Source organism: Chelonia mydas, chromosome 5 (assembly GCF_015237465.2).
Source record: "Chelonia mydas isolate rCheMyd1 chromosome 5, rCheMyd1.pri.v2, whole genome shotgun sequence".
In the NCBI taxonomy this organism is placed as follows: Eukaryota; Metazoa; Chordata; order Testudines; family Cheloniidae; genus Chelonia; species Chelonia mydas.
In genome coordinates this window covers 37,236,166-37,254,190 of record NC_051245.2, presented here as the reverse complement: position 1 = coordinate 37,254,190, position 18,025 = coordinate 37,236,166, and the positions used below count along the sequence as shown (strand labels likewise).

At 39.5% G+C, this 18,025-nt stretch overlaps 1 protein-coding gene and 1 pseudogene across 1 annotated transcript in view; both read left to right on the top strand.

The window, feature by feature from the left end:
- PDE4D (phosphodiesterase 4D) overlaps positions 1–18,025 on the top strand; it is a 1,166,661-nt gene that overhangs the window by 396,364 nt on the left and 752,272 nt on the right. The window lies entirely within an intron of this gene.
- On the top strand, positions 6,942–8,132 carry LOC102935212 (annotated as a pseudogene).

The window sequence follows — 18,025 nt, the reverse complement described above, 5'->3', positions numbered from 1 at the left end:
TATTTTCCTGTGTATATAATTGTCTTGCTATCTGATGTTCACATGGGTCTCTTGAGGACAGTACTTTGTAGCTGCAAGTTAATATATCTGATAAATGTTAAATAATTTTCATCCAATGGATTTTATATTTTCAGAGTATAACTAAAATTGATATATAGTATTATGCAGGCTCCAGGCTAACAATACAGTTCAAATAAAGTTCACTTACAGCTTATAATAAAAAATGGGCTGGGCAATTCCGATCCCAGTGGAATCAGTGACAAAACTACCATCAGTTTTAGCTGGAACAGCATCAGGCCAAATGTGGGCCAAATTCAATCAGTAAGGTCAGTGAAGTCACACCAGGAATTTTTTCCTTATATCTGCAGCACAAGTAACATTTGACAGTTTTCATAAATAATATTTTAAATGCTTTTATATCGAATGTTTGATATCCCTCCATAAAGACCTTTAATTAGGAGGATTACAGATGGAAAATGGAATTGACAGTACTCATACTGATTTATCCACATTAATGAATACTACTTTCCCCTCTTATGCTTCATTTAAATAATAATCCATCTAGTTACCAAATTATTTTCTGCTGTTCAAATCTTTAATAGATTTTGATTCACCAAAAGCAATTTACTTTTTTTACTGGAAATATAATTTGTCAATCTATTTTTTATTTATTTTTTTTTACTCATGATTTATTCTGTACGTTCCCTTTCTAATGAAAGTACCTCCTGGTGATATGTTGAAGGTGTCTTCAGTCTGACTAGATTGAATGCTTTCATCTTAGTATGTTTCTGTCTAAAATAGAATAGGTATATTTTAGTTAAACTGTCCAATAATAATACAAATATTAATACACAAGAATTTCATTTTCTTAATACAGTTCCCAAGGAAGTACATTTGTTATGACTGGTTTATAACTTTCTCCCTAAGGAAGACAGGACCACTAGTTCCTTTATTTTTCTATTGTGGTTTTTTTGTTTTGTTTTGTTTTTTTAATGTTAACAGGCTTTGAGTGTTGCTAACTGAACTGTATTTCTTTGAGGTACTCTGTACTGCTGATTTCTAATTATACTCTGTGCCAGTCTTTAAGAATAGTTTGGATGATATTCCTGTTGGGCTCTTCTGGGAAACTGTTTTAGTTACTTGCTCTGAAGTGGTCATTCTCTGCTACATTTATATATATAGGTTTCAGAGTAACAGCCGTGTTAGTCTGTATTCGCAAAAAGAAAAGGAGTACTTGTGGCACCTTAGAGACTAACCAATTTATTTGAGCATGAGCTTTCGTGAGCTACAGCTCACTTCATCGGATGCATACTGTGGAAACTGCAGAAGACGTTTCCACAGTATGCATCCGATGAAGTGAGCTGTAGCTCACGAAAGCTCATGCTCAAATAAATTGGTTAGTCTCTAAGGTGCCACAAGTACTCCTTTTCTATTTATATATATATAAATACTTTAAATCAAATTTGTTAGAGCTGGGGAAATCTATAAACTTAAAAATTGCTATGAGAATCTTAAAGAATAAGGACAAGTTGAGGAATGAATGAAACAGTTGTTTAATTTTATCCAAAAATGTGTGCAGCTTTGTTTTCACTGCTTAGAGAACTTGAAAATCATGGAAGTATCCATGCACTTTCTGGAAAAGACCTAATAGGGTTTTTGAGGGTGTGGAAAATCATGGCCTTGTTTATAAATCATATCCCTGATCAGACAAGGAGAATATCAAGAATCAAATTTTTATTGGGTAACATAAAGCAGGGATGTTACTTTCAGAACTGCCGTAGGGATCTGAATGTCCAGTACCTGTTAGATCCTGTACGTAGCTTTGAAAAATCTTTCTTCAAGTGTATAATTCCTGAAAAGTAGAACTGGTTAAAAATGTTTCCATCAAAATAAATTTGATTGAAAATGACTTTTGGCTAAATGGATATTCTCTCTCTCTCTCTCTCTCTCTCTCTCTCTCTCTCTCTCTCTCTCTCTCAATGTTCTCTATTTTATTTTATTTCTGGGGGGAGGAGGAGGAGTCGGGGTGATAAATCACTTCCCAATCAGCTTGATGAAAACCCCATTTTAGTTCAGTGGGCATTGGATCAGGCAAGAAGAGATGAGAAACTGTTGACCAAATTCACTCCTGGTGTAAATGCAGCTCCATTGAAGTCAATAGAATTTCATCAGGAATGAATGAAATAGCATGGATTAAATAGATGGAGTTATGTTCATGTTTGTTTATTTAGTAGTTTTAAGCATTGCCTTTTATGTTTAGATGAAAACCAAGGAGCAGGTGTGCTTAGACATTGCCCTCTGACTGGAACGCAATATAAAGATGTATTGGAAAAATAGCATATGCAGGCCATAACTTGCAGAGTTAAAAGAGAAACTGTGTCCTGTGCAGTCATACCCATTGCTTATTTGGGGGAATAGATTAAAGTGAAATATCTTCCCTACACAAACTACTTCCTCATAATTACTTTGTCTATTCTGCATTTTAATAATGCTGGTGAGTTTACTAGTTTATTCAAGATGTTAGTCTGAAATGTGAAATCATGGAAAACACCCCTGGCGTTTTGTTAAAAAATAAAAACTCAGCCTTCTTTTGTTGCAAGTTTCACTAACGTTTGTGAATCTAGGACAATTTATGATTTTTCCATTGAAATGTGAGTGAAACAGTATTTTTTAATGTGCTTAACTTTGAATTTTTTTATTTTTTTTTTTTGTTCATGAAACTCAAACTAAAATTCAGGGGTTGCAGTCTTGTGTGAATCAAATGTGAAGGGAGTGCTCACATGAAACTCGGTGAGCTGAAATCAACGAGGTCCACACAATTGTAACATTACTGCAATATTATGAGACTAGTGTACACAGTCTTCCGTTTTAAGAGGGCAGAATAGTAATTCAAGAGAAGAGTCCAGTAGTTCTTGTTCACATGGGGCTAGACTGTCATTTTACAATTTTCTCTGAGCAAGAGGCACCATGTGGTTGTACTATCCCAGGAGCTGCCTGTGAAGTAGTTTGAGACAGACCAACTGCCTCCTGGTCTTCCCCTTGCTCCTGCAGAAAGTAAATTCTGTTGGGCCTATCCCTGGCAGAGAGTACATCACATAGTGTGGCAGCAGAGCTATATTGCAGTGGGGAGCCATGGGGTGGAGAAGAAGTGGGGAGCTAAGCCTTGGCTGTGCTCAGTCCTCACCCCTCCCACTCCAGTGCTACCTACGTGCACTGGTTAAGGAAAGTAGTAGCTCTGCAGATCCTGCTTCCTCTCCCATGCTGCAACTCACAGTATGGGTAGCCCACATAGGGGAATACAGGGGGGGCCTTACTCCCCCTTATTTCCTTGTATGGCTATGTAGGGCTAGTGATGATCCTAGGACTACTTGTTGGCTAGATTGCACCTATCCTCCTAGCCCTGACTATGGGCTGCATGGAGCTGTGCTTGTCCAGGAGGAGCATGTGGAAGGAATTTTGTGACTCAGGTCACTAATCCTTCCTTGCTCCGAGAGAGAAGTAATCTGTGCCACCCCTATACAGAATGCAATTACCTCTTTCCTCATGTCAGCTCAGCCCTGCCGGTGTGTTAGGGGAGGTAAAGCCAAAGCTCTGTCGCACTCTGCCCACTTACTTGAGGGAAGGCAGAGGACTCCAGATCTCTTCCTCACCTTAGCAGACAGGGAGGCTGGCTGAACTACTCTCTTGTGTGGCCACAGTGGGATGAGTCACACTCAGGGCTAGAGTATGATAAATAAGGTTTGTAAAACTGGACCCCAAATGCTGAAGTACTCGGAAATAAACTAACTGTACATTATGGCACTTGGGGCCCAGTCCTGCAAACCTTATTCATCACAATGAATAGGAAAAACACACAACAGAGAATATTTTGTGTATTCAAAGAAACACTCCTTTAACATACAGAGAGAGTAAAATACGAACATATGTAACAGACTGGAATTAAATAATTAATTTGTATGAACTGTTAGCTCATAGGGAACTATTAGCTCTGCTTTTCGCTTCTGGGTGATTCAGATTTTAAAAATGTAATTGTCAGTCATGTAATACATATTTAAGTGAATTTAACTTTTATACTAAAAGTTGAGTTTGGTATTTGTACCAGACTGGTTTGAAGAAAAGCAGTTCTTTAAATTAACCAGAGCTCAGACCAGGGAAAAAGCTAACCAGATGCAAGAAATGTCTATCATATGTAGATAGAAGAATAAATTAAGTAGTTTTATTATTTACCATTGTGGTATGCACCGCAGTGGGTACTAATAAAATTACCATTATTTCTGTGTAAACTGGGAAATATATTTTGTTTATCAGCATCCTCCCCTACAATGGGTGCCCCTACATAGCTAATGAATAAAAATCTTTGCCTATATGTTGCAAAAAGCAACCCAATCTGATCAGTGGTCAATTTCAAACTTGAATAACAATAGTTTTAGATTACTTGTAGTTTTTACAACTATAATGTTAACTAATTTTAGCAGAATCAAATGATTAAGAACATCCCGTAATTATATAGGCTATTCAACAAAAAGCCTATTGATGGTGAATTTTCTCTCTACAATTATATAGAATTTTAGAATGTATATTGAAATTGACACATTACCCTTAGCCTATCTCACAAAATACTTGTGTTTGCAATGGAAAATAACTTTATGATTAATGTAAATGCATTCTGCAAGTGGATTATGTGAAACTTATATTAGTGAACATGTTCTTGTAATACTGTTTTCTCTTGCTATGATTTGTAATTTCTACATCTAGCTATGTCTTTTATATTTAATCAGACCTCTGCGCTTTTAAAGCACTTGCTTTATTCTCTTTAATAATTCATATTTTCAATTGATTTATATAATGATTATCTACTGAATTCTTTTTCCATTACCAGCAGCAGGAATGTGCTCGTGCTTCATGAATCAGACATGATAAAAATTTTGATATGAACAATTAGCTCAGTGAGTTTGTCCACTGTATCTTGATTTTACTTCAAATGCAAACTCATTCAATTTTAAAAGATTGAGTAGAGCTGAAGAAAATTTACTGACAAAACAGAGTTTTGTCAGAAATTACTAGTTCATTGGAAATATCTTGCGAAAGCAAGTTGGGTTGATGAATTTTCATCAACTTTCAGACTGGATTCCAATGGAACTCTGCCCCACAAGTTTCTGGGGAGCTGGGCTTCAAGCATCTCTGGGGCAGCCCCACCATATGGATGCCAAGTTGTTGGGGACCCTGGGGCAGCCCTTCTATGTCTAGCATTCCAGAATCTACGCTCCCAGCTCTGTAGCAGGAAGCTTAGAAGCCATGAGAATCCTGGCTCAAGCTGGGGCTCTTTGGGCTTCCAGGCTCCCTGGCATGGAATGTTGGGAGCCTGGAGGCCCTGAAATAAGCTTCCAGGGTCTGTGACTATGGGGCATTCATACCAGGAAGACTGCCTCAGAGCCAAGGACTCAGGGCTTCCAGACTCCCAGGTCAGCTGGCAGTCTGGAAGCCCTGGGTCTCTGGCTCCAGAGCAGTCTGCATGGTGGGACTGAAGGAGACCCTGGAAGCCCAGGAAGCTGCTTAGTGAAACTGACTTAGTTGTCAGTTTCATGGGTACTGTGCACCTTGTGTTGGTGCTGTTTCCAAAAGTATTTGGAGTGGTGGGAGAGATTTCTCGTTTGTGAGAAATTTAAATATATATTTTCTGTCTAAATCAGACTGAATCCAAATTTCCACATTTTGACATTTCTGCTAAAATAGAAATCTCGAGTTTTGGCTGGCTCTACTCAAGTAAAACTGAATGGTCACCTGGAAAATACTGTATAGTTTCTTAAATGGCATTGAAGATTTGCTTTAATGTAATGTAACTTGAATGGAATAAAGAATCTTCTTTTATATGTGGGATTGGTAGATATTGTTATTTACTGGATTAAATCGCTAAATAAATGTTCCCTCTTTTGATTATCATATACTAGTTATCTGTTTAATACTTACAGTTATATGTTTCTAACGTAATTTGGAATTGTTTCTATTACAACTCAATTTTCATTATACTCTCTTTATATTTACACAAAGGAAAAAGTGCAATAGTTTTGTGGGCTGCACATTATCATCATGTCAGGAAATGGAGACACAAAAGACAATATTCCCAGTATTTCTGCATGATAAAAATATTCCAGTTTCCATGCACTCAATCAGAAAAAAACAAATGCAGATTACTTACCTTCACTATTTCATTTGATGTTAGTGCCATTCTGAAGAAACACGAAAAGAATACACCAGTTTATCTGCCACACTATTAACAGCTGAAGTGCTTCAGCTGAACAAATTCTAAAGATATTTTCACCCTTGTCCTGTGGTAAACAAAGACAGATGAAAATGCATTCAGAAAATTTGCATTTTAGCTCCCTTGCTTTCATCCAGACCTTGGATTCTGTCCATTTTTCTGCATAGTTCTTTTTTTAGGCATGCACAAGTTTTTAAAAAGAGATGGGAAAGGTTAAGAATCCTAACTAATTAAAAATGGCATTTTCTTCATGAGTTGAAAATGTTATGTTTTATTTTATGGATCACTGTGCATTTAGCTGTGATTGATGAAGAGAACTCTAAGATGCTTATACACATACTAATGGATGGGTATGTCTAAGGCAACATTTCTCATATTCAAGGCTCACTTCAGCAGGGAGGTTTCAGTCTCTTCTGGGAAAGCTGCAGCAAATTCTGGGAAAATGGAAAAAGGAATATATTTTCAGTTAATTATTGTCAGTTAGAACTCTCAAAGGCAGAATGCTCTATATGTCTACTGAATGTTCAACAGACTTACTACCTTTTCTGAGTCTAACATGGAAATGGCCAGGCAAGAAAAATTAAAATAAGCCTGCCCAGTCTATGTGTCTAATATACTAACAAAAAGGCATCATCACTTACAAGGTGAGGTGGTGCAGGCCTGGGCCAGAGATGAGGCCAGGATGTCAGTGTCCGGGCTCAAGGCTGAGCTGAAGCTCTTCGAGTCCATCTTCAACAAGGACCATGAGTGCTTCTGCATCGTCTCCTGGAAATTGGATGAGCTGCACTGCCAGTTTGTGCTACTGCCACCACCGCCAGGTGGCAGCCCGCAGCCGCCACTGCTGATCACCATCCACTGCAATGTCACAGAATCTTATCCCTCTTCATCACCAGTATGGCTTGTGGAATCAGATGACCCAAATCTGACTTCAATGTTAGAGCGATTATAAGACATTAAGAAGAGCAATAGTCTGCTTCTTCAACAACTGAAGTGATTGCTATGTGACCTCTGCAGATTATACAACCTTCCTCAGCATCCAGATGTTGAGATGATAGATCAGCCATTACCAAGAGGACTGAATTCAGTGACGGAAGAAGTAATGTCAGAAGTGGAGGAGGAGAGGGAAGTGAAGACATTGAAGACCTAGATCACTATGACATGAAGGGGAAAGAACTTGTTGATGGAAAGAAATCTGAGTATGAAGGCACTGAAAAAGAGAAACTTCTAAATTTAGAAGAAATTAGAATTAAAGACACCACCACCTAAATGGTGAAATGTCTGGGTCAGTCCAGGTTTCAGACTGACTTATGAAAAAGCTCAGGGATATATATACAGATCAGAGTTATAAAACAAGGATTTATTCAGTGGAACTTGTAAATGACAGCCTGTACAAGTGGCACGTTAAATTTCTAAAAGTTGATCCTGACAGACCGTTATAGATCTTCCGGTCTTACAAGAAAAATAAGGTGTAGAGAATACATTTTGCTCAACTTCTCATTAAGGATAATTTTCCTTTAGATCCTCCCTTTGTGCAAGTGGTATCTCTGTGCTCATGGGAGGGTATGTCCCAGGTGGGGGTGCATTATGCCTGGAACTTCTTATTAAACGGGGCTGAAGTAATGCCTATTCAACACAATCAGTCATCAATGGCACTTTAGTCAAAGGAAAAGCCAGAGTACAGTTTGGAGCCAGTAAGAACCAATATAATCTAGCAAGAGCACAGCAGTCCTATAAGTATCCAATACAAATACATGAGAAAAATGGGTGGTGCACTCCTCCAGAAGAAGATGGTTAATATTGTGGAATGTTGTACACCTGGACCAATGTCAAACAAGCTCTTTTTTAAAATTTCCTTTCAACCAACACACACCCACACACACTTTCTCTCTCTATCTCTCTCAAGCTATGAGTGCCCATATAACAGCCATACTGAAGACTTTAGCTATTAGATAAATTAGTGGATAATCTGTCAGCTGGCACATCCAGTATAATTTACAGCCTTAGCATTTTGCTCTTATTAGATATCTTGGACTTAGCAGTTTTGGCCTTTACTGTATTTGTCTCTATAAGTTAAGCATATTTGGGCCACTTCCTCCCTTCTCCCTTTTTATTTAAAAGTGTAAACTTTTTAAAGGCAGCAACTGAGTTACTAAAAGATTATTCAGTAGGAGTCGCTCACTATTTCTTACCCTTTGCAGAACTTGTGGACTGCGGAGACTTGCATTTTTTGTATACGGAGTAGGGAAGAAGCACTGGCCGCTCCTTTTAAAAAAATGGTATTGTGGGAAGCTTAAATATTCTTTGCCTTAGGGGCAAAATGCTGTGGCAATGTTTGAATAAACTGATCGAAGAGATATGTATCTTACATTTTTTTACAAAAATGTAAATATGTAGAAGTAGTGTAAAGAACATAGAACTGAGAGTCAGGAGAGTCGCATATTTATCACTAAACTGTTAGTGTCGCTTTTGTATCTTTGCTCCTCAGTTTCCGCTTCTGTAAAATAGGAATAATAATACTGTTGTACTTCACTTTGAGATCTGTGGATGAAAAGTGCTATGTAAATGCAAAGTGCTACTATTATTCGTTATTATTATTAACCATAAAATAGTGATTGGTTTCCAAGAACAAATGCATACTCTAATATATACATACAAATCTATATTGCTCTTCTTTACAATTGGGCACATTCTAAATGAAGCATGGGTAATCTTCTATGAATTAAAAGCTCTGTTCAACCAGAATTAGTTTTTGTAGATGCTGGCCCTCAGAAGTTCTTTAGGTCTGCTGTGTTATTCAACCAAAGAAATTAATTGTAATTCTTAAGGGAGGACATCCTTTCTTCTCTGTCCTTGGTAAGCCTAACTAGGCATGCTGCCACCTCAGCCCAACCCCCATTCTCCAGAACAGAGGACTAGACTCACCCAAATTGGTTGATTGTCTCTCACAGCAAATGCTTGGAAAGTCCCCCAGGTGCCTGTATTGCAGAAGTGAGTTCTTTCCCAGCTGACTAGATTTTCATTAGCTGTAGAAGAACTTTAAACAGGTGTGTAACAGGCTGATCTGCCCCTTTAAGGGACAGGTGCCATGGGGCCAGCCAGCTTTGTTCAATTATTAGATCCTGCTGGGAAGGAAACAGGTGATCCTTATCAAGGACTGAGAGCTCAGTTGGTGAGGTGCTGCAGAAGGGAAGGTGATTCCTTTGGATGGCCCTGGAGCAAATAGACAGTTATATAGTGAAAGACTTCTGGACCCATGCAGTCTGTGTTGGTCAAGGGAATCGCTTTATTTTTCATTACTCTGCTAGGTTTTGTTTGAATTAATAAACCGTGTCCTTAGGAAAGGGCCTGAAAGAGATCTGGGCAAGGTGTTTAATCCTTCCTAGACTGAAGAATTAGGCCAGCAACCTTACAAGGTGAAGTAAGAGAGCAGAATTTTGATTATATGCCCTTCTTGGTGAAAGCATCTGTTTCTGAGGCTGTTATGAGAGTTGTTTATTTTAGCCATTGCTTTTTCTTTCCCTACAGCTGGAGTAACCTAAATTTTCTGGTGAACTTCAAGAATTGGCATGTCAACTAGCAAGAGTAATATATGCAAATTATTAATTATTTATTTGCAGTATTGGCCACTACTTGCTATGTGTTAAGTCCCTGATCCAAAGAGCTCACAATCTAAGGAAATATGCCTTCACCTGTTGCTAATTTAATTGTCTTGGTGAACATTTTCAGAAGTGCTTAAGTCCCCTTTTCAAAAGTGACTTAGGAGCCTAACTCTCATTGAAAATTCCTAAAGAACTTAGGAGCTTGAATCCTGTTTTTGAATGGACTAAGTCATTAAGCCACTTTTGAAAATGTTACCCTTTGTTTTGCCTTTGTCTATCTCTTTTCTTGTAGTGGTGCCCATCACTGTTGTAGTATCTTTCCCTCCCATTCCCCAAAGGTATCCATTGCAATCAAAATTCTTTCCCCCAAAGAACTAAAAGATTATATGTATTAAAAATAAACAAGATGGACAGCAAAGCATGTTTCCCTCTTACCCAGCATGTTGAGTTGCCACACAGGAGAATTATTCCAAACTAGGGCCATAGGATGCGTATGTGTGTATTTACTTCTATAAGTATACAGCATTGTATGAATAATAAAAGGTAAATGTGCAAAACAAATAAGAATTCCTACCCCAAAGAGTATGTGGGCCAAATATACATTGACTGCTAAGGAACCAGGATAGCTGATGTTTTAGGGCCTGGAGGATCTAGAAAGTCACAGAACTGCTAGACTCAGTAAGTTTTATAAAATCAATGAGTTAATTTCAAACCAAGTTGGTCCTTGGTCTTGCACCTTTCTCATTTGTTATTTCTACTGATGAGTTGCTCTAACTTCTTGGAATAAGGACAATTGATGAGGATGGGTTTTTATTTTTTATTTATTTGCACTGGCAAAATCCTATGCATCTATGAATAAAGAGTTTTATGTAAAGTTATAAATTGTCATCTGTGAAAGCTGATCATAGATGCTACAAGAAACAGTGAGACTGATCTTCTATTAGACCTTTTTTTTTTTCAGTTACCTAATTGATCTTTGTCAGTATTCGACTCAGGCTTTTATTATATATTTTGTAGAAATGGTGTAAAATATGTTAAACTGCAACCATAAACTGTCTTTTAAAACAAACATCATGAACCTTAGTCATTGCTAGCAATCAGGCAATGGTGAGGGTAGATATGGCATTGCACAGTTCTTTACTGTTTCATATCAAAATTATCCCTGTGAGATTCAACAGTGTGTTTTCTTCTTGAATGGTAATATGTGAAGAGATGGAGAAATAAGGCAGAAGAAGTAGGGTGGGTTGGAATGGAAGGACTCAAGGAACTGAGAGTGTTTTTTGCATTTCCATATTTAATGCACACTTTGTTGGTAGTGTCTGAAAGTTGTTGTCAGTGGCCTATGTGAAAGAGTTAGATCTCTCAGTTCAGTTCTTAGGGGAGGACTGTCCATTTAACAAAAACGATCACTGTTCATGTGGCACTAATTGACTCCATTGTTGACAGTTTCAGTAGAAAGGCCAAGGAATGAATGGGGATGGAGGCTTAGTCCACACTAGAAAAGGTCTGCTGGTATAGCTATGCTGGCAAACCCTCTTAGTGTAGACGGCTTACACCTGCAAAAAAAAAAGTGCTTTTGACAATATAGCTTGGGGTTGTGACATAAAGAGGGTTAGGTAACTGGGAGGGAATAAAGTCACTTTTTGGAGGGAGATTTTCAGGAAAGGTCAACAGTTAAGGGAGGGTCAAAGTTGGGTTCAATTTGGAGAGTATGGGTAGGAGATCTACAGATGTGGAAGGGAGGTCATTTTGGGGATGTTTGCAGAGGAGTAATGGATGCACTTGTGGCGTAGTGATGGAGGAAAGAGGGGAAAAGCAGAGTGAACCATATGTGTTTGGAGGGATCAGAAATTGTGTGGGTGAAAATACCTACTTGGAGCAGTTTGAGTGCATACTCATCCACAGTGTTGTAAGACAGAAAATGTACCGTCTTATAAAGTAGGACAGATACTTGCATGGTCCTTCGCATGCTCTGTCACTGGTATTTTGGCAAATAGAATAATTGTTTGAGTAGACAAGAAACGTGTCTGTTAAATATGCATTTATGGTTTAAATTTCTATAATTTTTCATCATAATATTGCTATGTTTATTAACGACATGCCAGATTTAAAAATTATTGCCAGATATAAAACTGAATTCAAATACTGTTACTTTTAAGAATCAATCAAAATATCTAATTCATACTGTGTATGAAAGCCTCCACAAATTAATTTTATCAAATTGTTATTCAGTGCCATAAGTATGGCTGTTTTTATTTAGTGTACAGGAGTGCAAAACGTATCAGACTGAAATTTTAAAATAACTGTATTTTAAAAAAATGCTGTCTTGAGCTGAAGCTACTGTATTGTAAATTTCAGCTGAATGATTTTTCTACAGGCAGTTACAAACTCCTGAAACTCGTGGTTTATAATGGAAAAGCTTGATTCAGCCTTCACTCCAGCAGCAGGCACAGCATCGCTATAATTAAACCTTCCTCGCGTTGATTCACAGCCAGGATTAGTCGCAGAGAGAAGAGAGTTTAATCATCGGGGAAGAAGAAAGACGAGGGGAAGATTCAAAGTGGGAGCAGAGGACTTCTGAGCCTGATATGGGAACGATTAAAAATATAATATAATGCTGAGAAGCGAAGGAGTTAAAAGCCTACGGTTCCATCTTTACTCAGTCAATTTAACAGCGACATCCACTCTGTGGTACTTTGCTACCTGAAGTCACTTTCCATTCTGAGTCCAAGTGGGAGAGAAATAGAAGGCAGACAAGCAGCAAAATGCTATCTAATGCATGCTTGCTTCGCTTGGCTTCAAGAAGCAAGAGAAAATCTCCAAGGGGCTTTTAAAGGATGAGAAGAATCAGAGAAATTAGCAATAGGAACTCGTCTTAGGTCATATCTAGTCCATCCCTCTGCCTGGGCTGGGCCGTTAGTTGTGTATTCTCCAGTGCCAGCTTCAGTCTCACAGATTAGCTCTAGAGCTTGCTCCAGTCTCTTCTGCGCTTTGTTCTCCCCAGCGCTCCAGCCCGGCTCTCAGTGCTTGAAGCCACGAGGCTTCATCATCAGCTCCCTGCGTGACCCGGAGTGTTTTTGCTGGGAGAGGGCAGCAGCTCTCGCTCCCTGCGGCAGCTGCTCTTCGCGGAGTCCGGGGAAGTGAGGCAGGAGCTGTCCAACTTTTCAGCGCGGTTTCCCCGCGGCGCTGCTGAAGGGGGGAAAAGGCGGCAGCCTGCGGAAAGGGCTGCTGAACAGCTCCCCGCTGCTCGGGAAGCAGCAGCCGCCTGCAGCGCTGAGGTGCCCCCGCCGGCCCGCCCGAGGCGAAGGAGCGAGCATGGAGGCAGAGGACGGCGGCAGCTGCTTATCCGCGCTGGCCAACAGCGGCGACAGGGCTGGCGGCGGGGGGAGCCTGAAAGCCCCCAAACATCTGTGGCGGCACGAGCAGCCCCAGCTCCGGCAGCCGCCGCCTCAGTGCCCCCAGCCTCCGCAGCCGCCGCCGCCAGCCTCCCGAGGCCGCTACTTGGCCGGCAGCGGCAGCCGGGTGAGGCACCGCGGCTACTCGGACACGGAGCGCTACCTGAACTGCCGAGCCATGGACCGCGCGTCGTACGCCGTGGAGACCGGCCACCGGCCCGGCTTGAAGAAATCCCGGATGTCCTGGCCCTCGTCCTCCCAGGGACTCCGACGGTAGGAAGGGGCTGGGGCGCGCTGCCTGCGGGCGGAGAGCTCCCGCTCTCCCTCCATCGCCGCTCCCGCGTCCCCCGCTCCTGGCTGGTGGGGCTGGGGGGGGGGGAGGCTGGCGGCATTGGGGTGACTGCCAGGCGTTCCCGCCATCTCCGCCCGCCCCCCCCCCCCAGCCCAGAGCCCCCTTCTGTGCGCCCGGCAGCTGTTTGACAGGAAGGGCCGTTGCTGGGGGGGGTGGGATGTGAGAGCGATCCCAGGGGGCAGGAGGTAGTGGGGGCAGGATGACAGGGAGGAGAGCATGGGAAGGTTAGGGAGGGCAGTGGGTAGGGGCCGGCAGGACAGAAGGGGTGGGAGGCACCAGGGCAGAGGTGAGACCTGTAGTGAGGGCTTTGGGGAAGGGGACGGAGGGGGGGCATCAGGACACAGGCGCGAGGGGAGGTAATGAGGGCACAGCTGCGGGGGAGAGGTGTATGCTGTGCCAAGCCACCTTGGAATTGGGGGCCACTTACTTAGCAGCTGAGTCCTGAGTCAGGCTGTAGTTGGATGGCCAAGAGGAACCGAGGAAGAACTTGTCTCTTTATCATACAAGTAGGGAAAGACTTTGACACCCCGCCACCCCCACCGAAAGCAACCCACCACCAAACACGTGGCTGACTTGGGAAAGTTTGAGAGCAAAACGTATAATCATCTTCCCCAGAAACGTGCTATAATGAGCCTATGTAGTGAATGAACACATCACCCACTGCAGAGCGCCTGGCTTAGCGGGAAGGGACCCCTTTCTCGTTCTCCCTGCTACTCGCTCCTCATTAAAGAGAATCTAAAAGATGCACTGCTGCTTTCATTACAGTGCTATCTGAGGAGTATAAAATGTTGGTACTGAGAAGGGGAGGGAAGGATGAAACCTGTGCTGTCAACATAAGGTTCCAATAATAACCGTTTTGTGTGAAGGTGAGCAGTGTAACAGATCCAGGGTTAGAGACTTGCTAGGATTTATGGGTTAAATGGAGAAACAGACTAATGATTTTTTTTTAGTCAGAGGGAGGAGTCCATCATATATTAGTCTATGGTCCCCTATTAAGTGAGCTATATATTATTTTGCTGTGTGCAGCTAAGTGGTCCCTACTTTGCAGTTTATGGGCTATAGAGTGATACCGGTTTTTAAACTGAACTCTGTTACAATCAATGGGTAGTTTTGCTATAAAACTGATGGCAGGGTGTAGTTCAATTTATAATTCTTCATTTGCAGCAAGTGGAACCACTTCCTTTAGTTGGAAAAACGACACCTTTTGAATCTGAATATTAGGTGGACATTGTGAATAAAGGGCTTGTAGTGAAATGTGGGAAGAGGAACTTTGAACTGCAGTTAAATATTGATAAGATTTTTTTTTCTAATTTGGATAGTCAGACTCTTACAGTGTGGTATGCTTTGTGAATAAATACCAGAGAATTATTTTGTGCATACTAGAGCTCTACAGTACGTGACCTTGTGCATGGTATGATTGTGCCTCTCTGGTAAACTGTAAGACACACACATGCTCTCTTGCACTCAGTTACTCTGTTTCTGCACAACACTAGCACTAGTCTCCATTTTATAAATAGTACATAAAAATAATTTCAACAACTAAAATTTAGAATTGTATTTTTACTTGGTCTGTCTTTAATATCTTTTGTTTCAAGTGACAGTTCCACTATTAAATCTTCGTATTCCTTATGTGAGCTTGTGCTTGTCCATAATTATTACATTGATTTTAACACCGAGATTTAAGTGAACAAATAATAATGTCTAAGAATGAACTATCTTCTATTTTAATAACCATTTGAATGTATTACAGTAGTTCAATAGATAAAAACATTCACTGTACGGTTTAGGATTTTAGTTTTCAAGAATAAATGTTGATTCTTTACTTGAAACAAGTAAAGTAGTATAGCTGGTGTGAATCACAAAATGATGGAATGAGTATTCAGCGTTTTCCCATATTGTGACCGGTCTTAACACATTCTCAGGGTTTCATGTACGTAGTATTCAACTAATCAGTTAGTGAGAGGGTGAGAAGCCAAGGGAAAAAATGCTGCCTTTGCTTTTTCCCTTCTCTTTTTGTATCATTTTGGAGTTTTTAGTAACTAATTCTTCTTCAGAATAGAGAAATGTGTAGGAGCTTAAAATTCTCCATGAACATCGTGTTAATAATATTGTTTTGACTAAACCATGCTACTTTATAATTCAAGGGTTTTTAGTGGTTATTTTCATCTTATGTTCTAGGAAACACATGCTTCAGATGCATCTATTTTTCTGAAGTAAGGAAGGAAAGTGGTGTAAGGAAGCTTGGCTAAAGTGTATTAGTTGACAGCATAAATGAATACACAAAGTAAAATATTCTGATTGAAAACAGGTAACGGTTGAATGTAAAAACAAAATGGACTGTAACAAATTCTATTTAAATGTTTAAAGATATTGAAGAAATTTCAGAAAGATCAGGTTTTCTAGAGCTTTGATAGGTTTTCACTTACAACTTAAATCTCAAGTGTTGTAGCAGTGTTGCTGTTTTCATTATAAACAAAAAAGTACCTGTAGCAATATACTCCCTAGGAATTTCTGTATAATTTGTATTTTGCACAAAATTTTTTGAAAAGAAGGTAAGTCTTTAGGAGTACTTCAGTTCATTTTTGATGACCTTCCAGAGAAGGCTTTGTTTAATTTGTGTTTTTAGTACTACTAGATAATTTAAGCTATTTGTCAGAAGAACATCTCTTTAAAAATGCTTCATGGATGGATCGATTCCCTATGGACATACTGGCTAGTATGATGGATGTTTCTAATTTTTTTTAAATTCATAAAATCAGAAAATAGGACACAACTTGTTTATAGTGTCTATATAGAAATGGATATCATACCATATTGTATTAAAGGGATACAGTTAAATAGTGTTGACTCAAAATTTAGAGTGTGTATAAGAGTTTTTACAAAATGTACTGGAGTGCAATTTGAAAACTTGGTCATGATTTTTTAAAACCTACTCAGTGAAAACATTTTTAAAGTTCCTTCTATAGTGTTTTAAGCTTTACCTGCAAAATACTCACTCATGCATAACTGTGTTGTGCTAGAACATGAGAACAAGAAAGTGAATTTGTTAAAACCAAAGTTAAACAGGCCAATCTAGTTTTATTATCCAAACTGAGGAAAGTGAAAAATTAAAAACAACTTCCCCCAACCCCCAAAAAGTAAGCATAAATGGCAAAGAGAATTAGGTGTTTAAAAATGCAGTTTTTTATAATATGGTACTGTTTTATTAATTATATTTATTACAGCAGTGTCTAAGGACAAAACAAGAATGGGGCCTCATTGTGCTAGACCACTTACAAACAGAGTAGCAGGCAGTCCCTGCCATAAAGATCTTACAATCTAAACAGACAAGACAGACACTGGGTGGGGAAAGGGGCAGAACACAAAAACAAGTGAACAATGTGATAGTGAAAACGTCATGTTAGTTCCATGCATTTTGGGGGTGGAGGACTGAGGGAGGCTGCAGGGAGTTGGTTAGGAGGGGATCAGCTAAAAGGAGAACACAGAAAATGAAATATTGTTTATAAATATAATTTTAATGCAGTGTCTCTTTATAATTACCATTGCACTTCTTTAAGAATAATTTATTGTAGTACACTTTTTTTTCCAAGAAACCCAACAATATTTCATTACATAGAAAAGTACATCAGAATCATTGTGTCATCTCTTCTTAAATGGAGAATTATCCCCTGTATTTTAAAATTTGAAGGTAATCTTGAATTCATGTACACAGGAAGGCTAAAGGAAGCAGTGTAGTTTAGTAGGTATTTGGGAACTAGAAGTCAGGTGACCTGGGATCTTTTCCTGACTTTGCAACTTGCTCACCGTATGGCCTTGGACATGTCAATTAACCTATTGGTTCCTGACTGTGGTTGTGTATAAAATATGGATAGAAATACAGCAATTACTAATCTCTGTTAAAGTATTCTGAGATAATTGAATGAAAGGCATGATATGTAAGTGTAAAATATTACTTAGTTGAACTTCACCATGTGGTATTTTCATCTCCAGTTTTTCTATTTGAAATTTGTGACTTCAGAAAGGTGCAGGATGGAGCTGATGATGTAGTAAGTAAACACTGGGATACATCATACATATACAATATTTCAATTTACCATTGGGGCTAGTTGCCACGTCTCTATATAGTATTTCTGCAGCCTTGTAAACCACAATCTAAAGGACTACAGGTATTTGTATGATTGTTGTAATATAAAAGAGGTCTGATTTGTTTTGCAATTTTATTACAGACCTCTCTTCTAAATCTACTCTATTTACTAGTCAATCATATTGAAGGCAAATAGAGGAATGTGAAATAAATACAGATTTTTTTGCAAATAACTGGAATACCTGCTCCATTTGGTGAGTTAAATGGGTTTTATGTTAGTAATAGGAAAACTATTTGACTCAGATTATTCACTTGCTCACCACTGATCCAAAAACT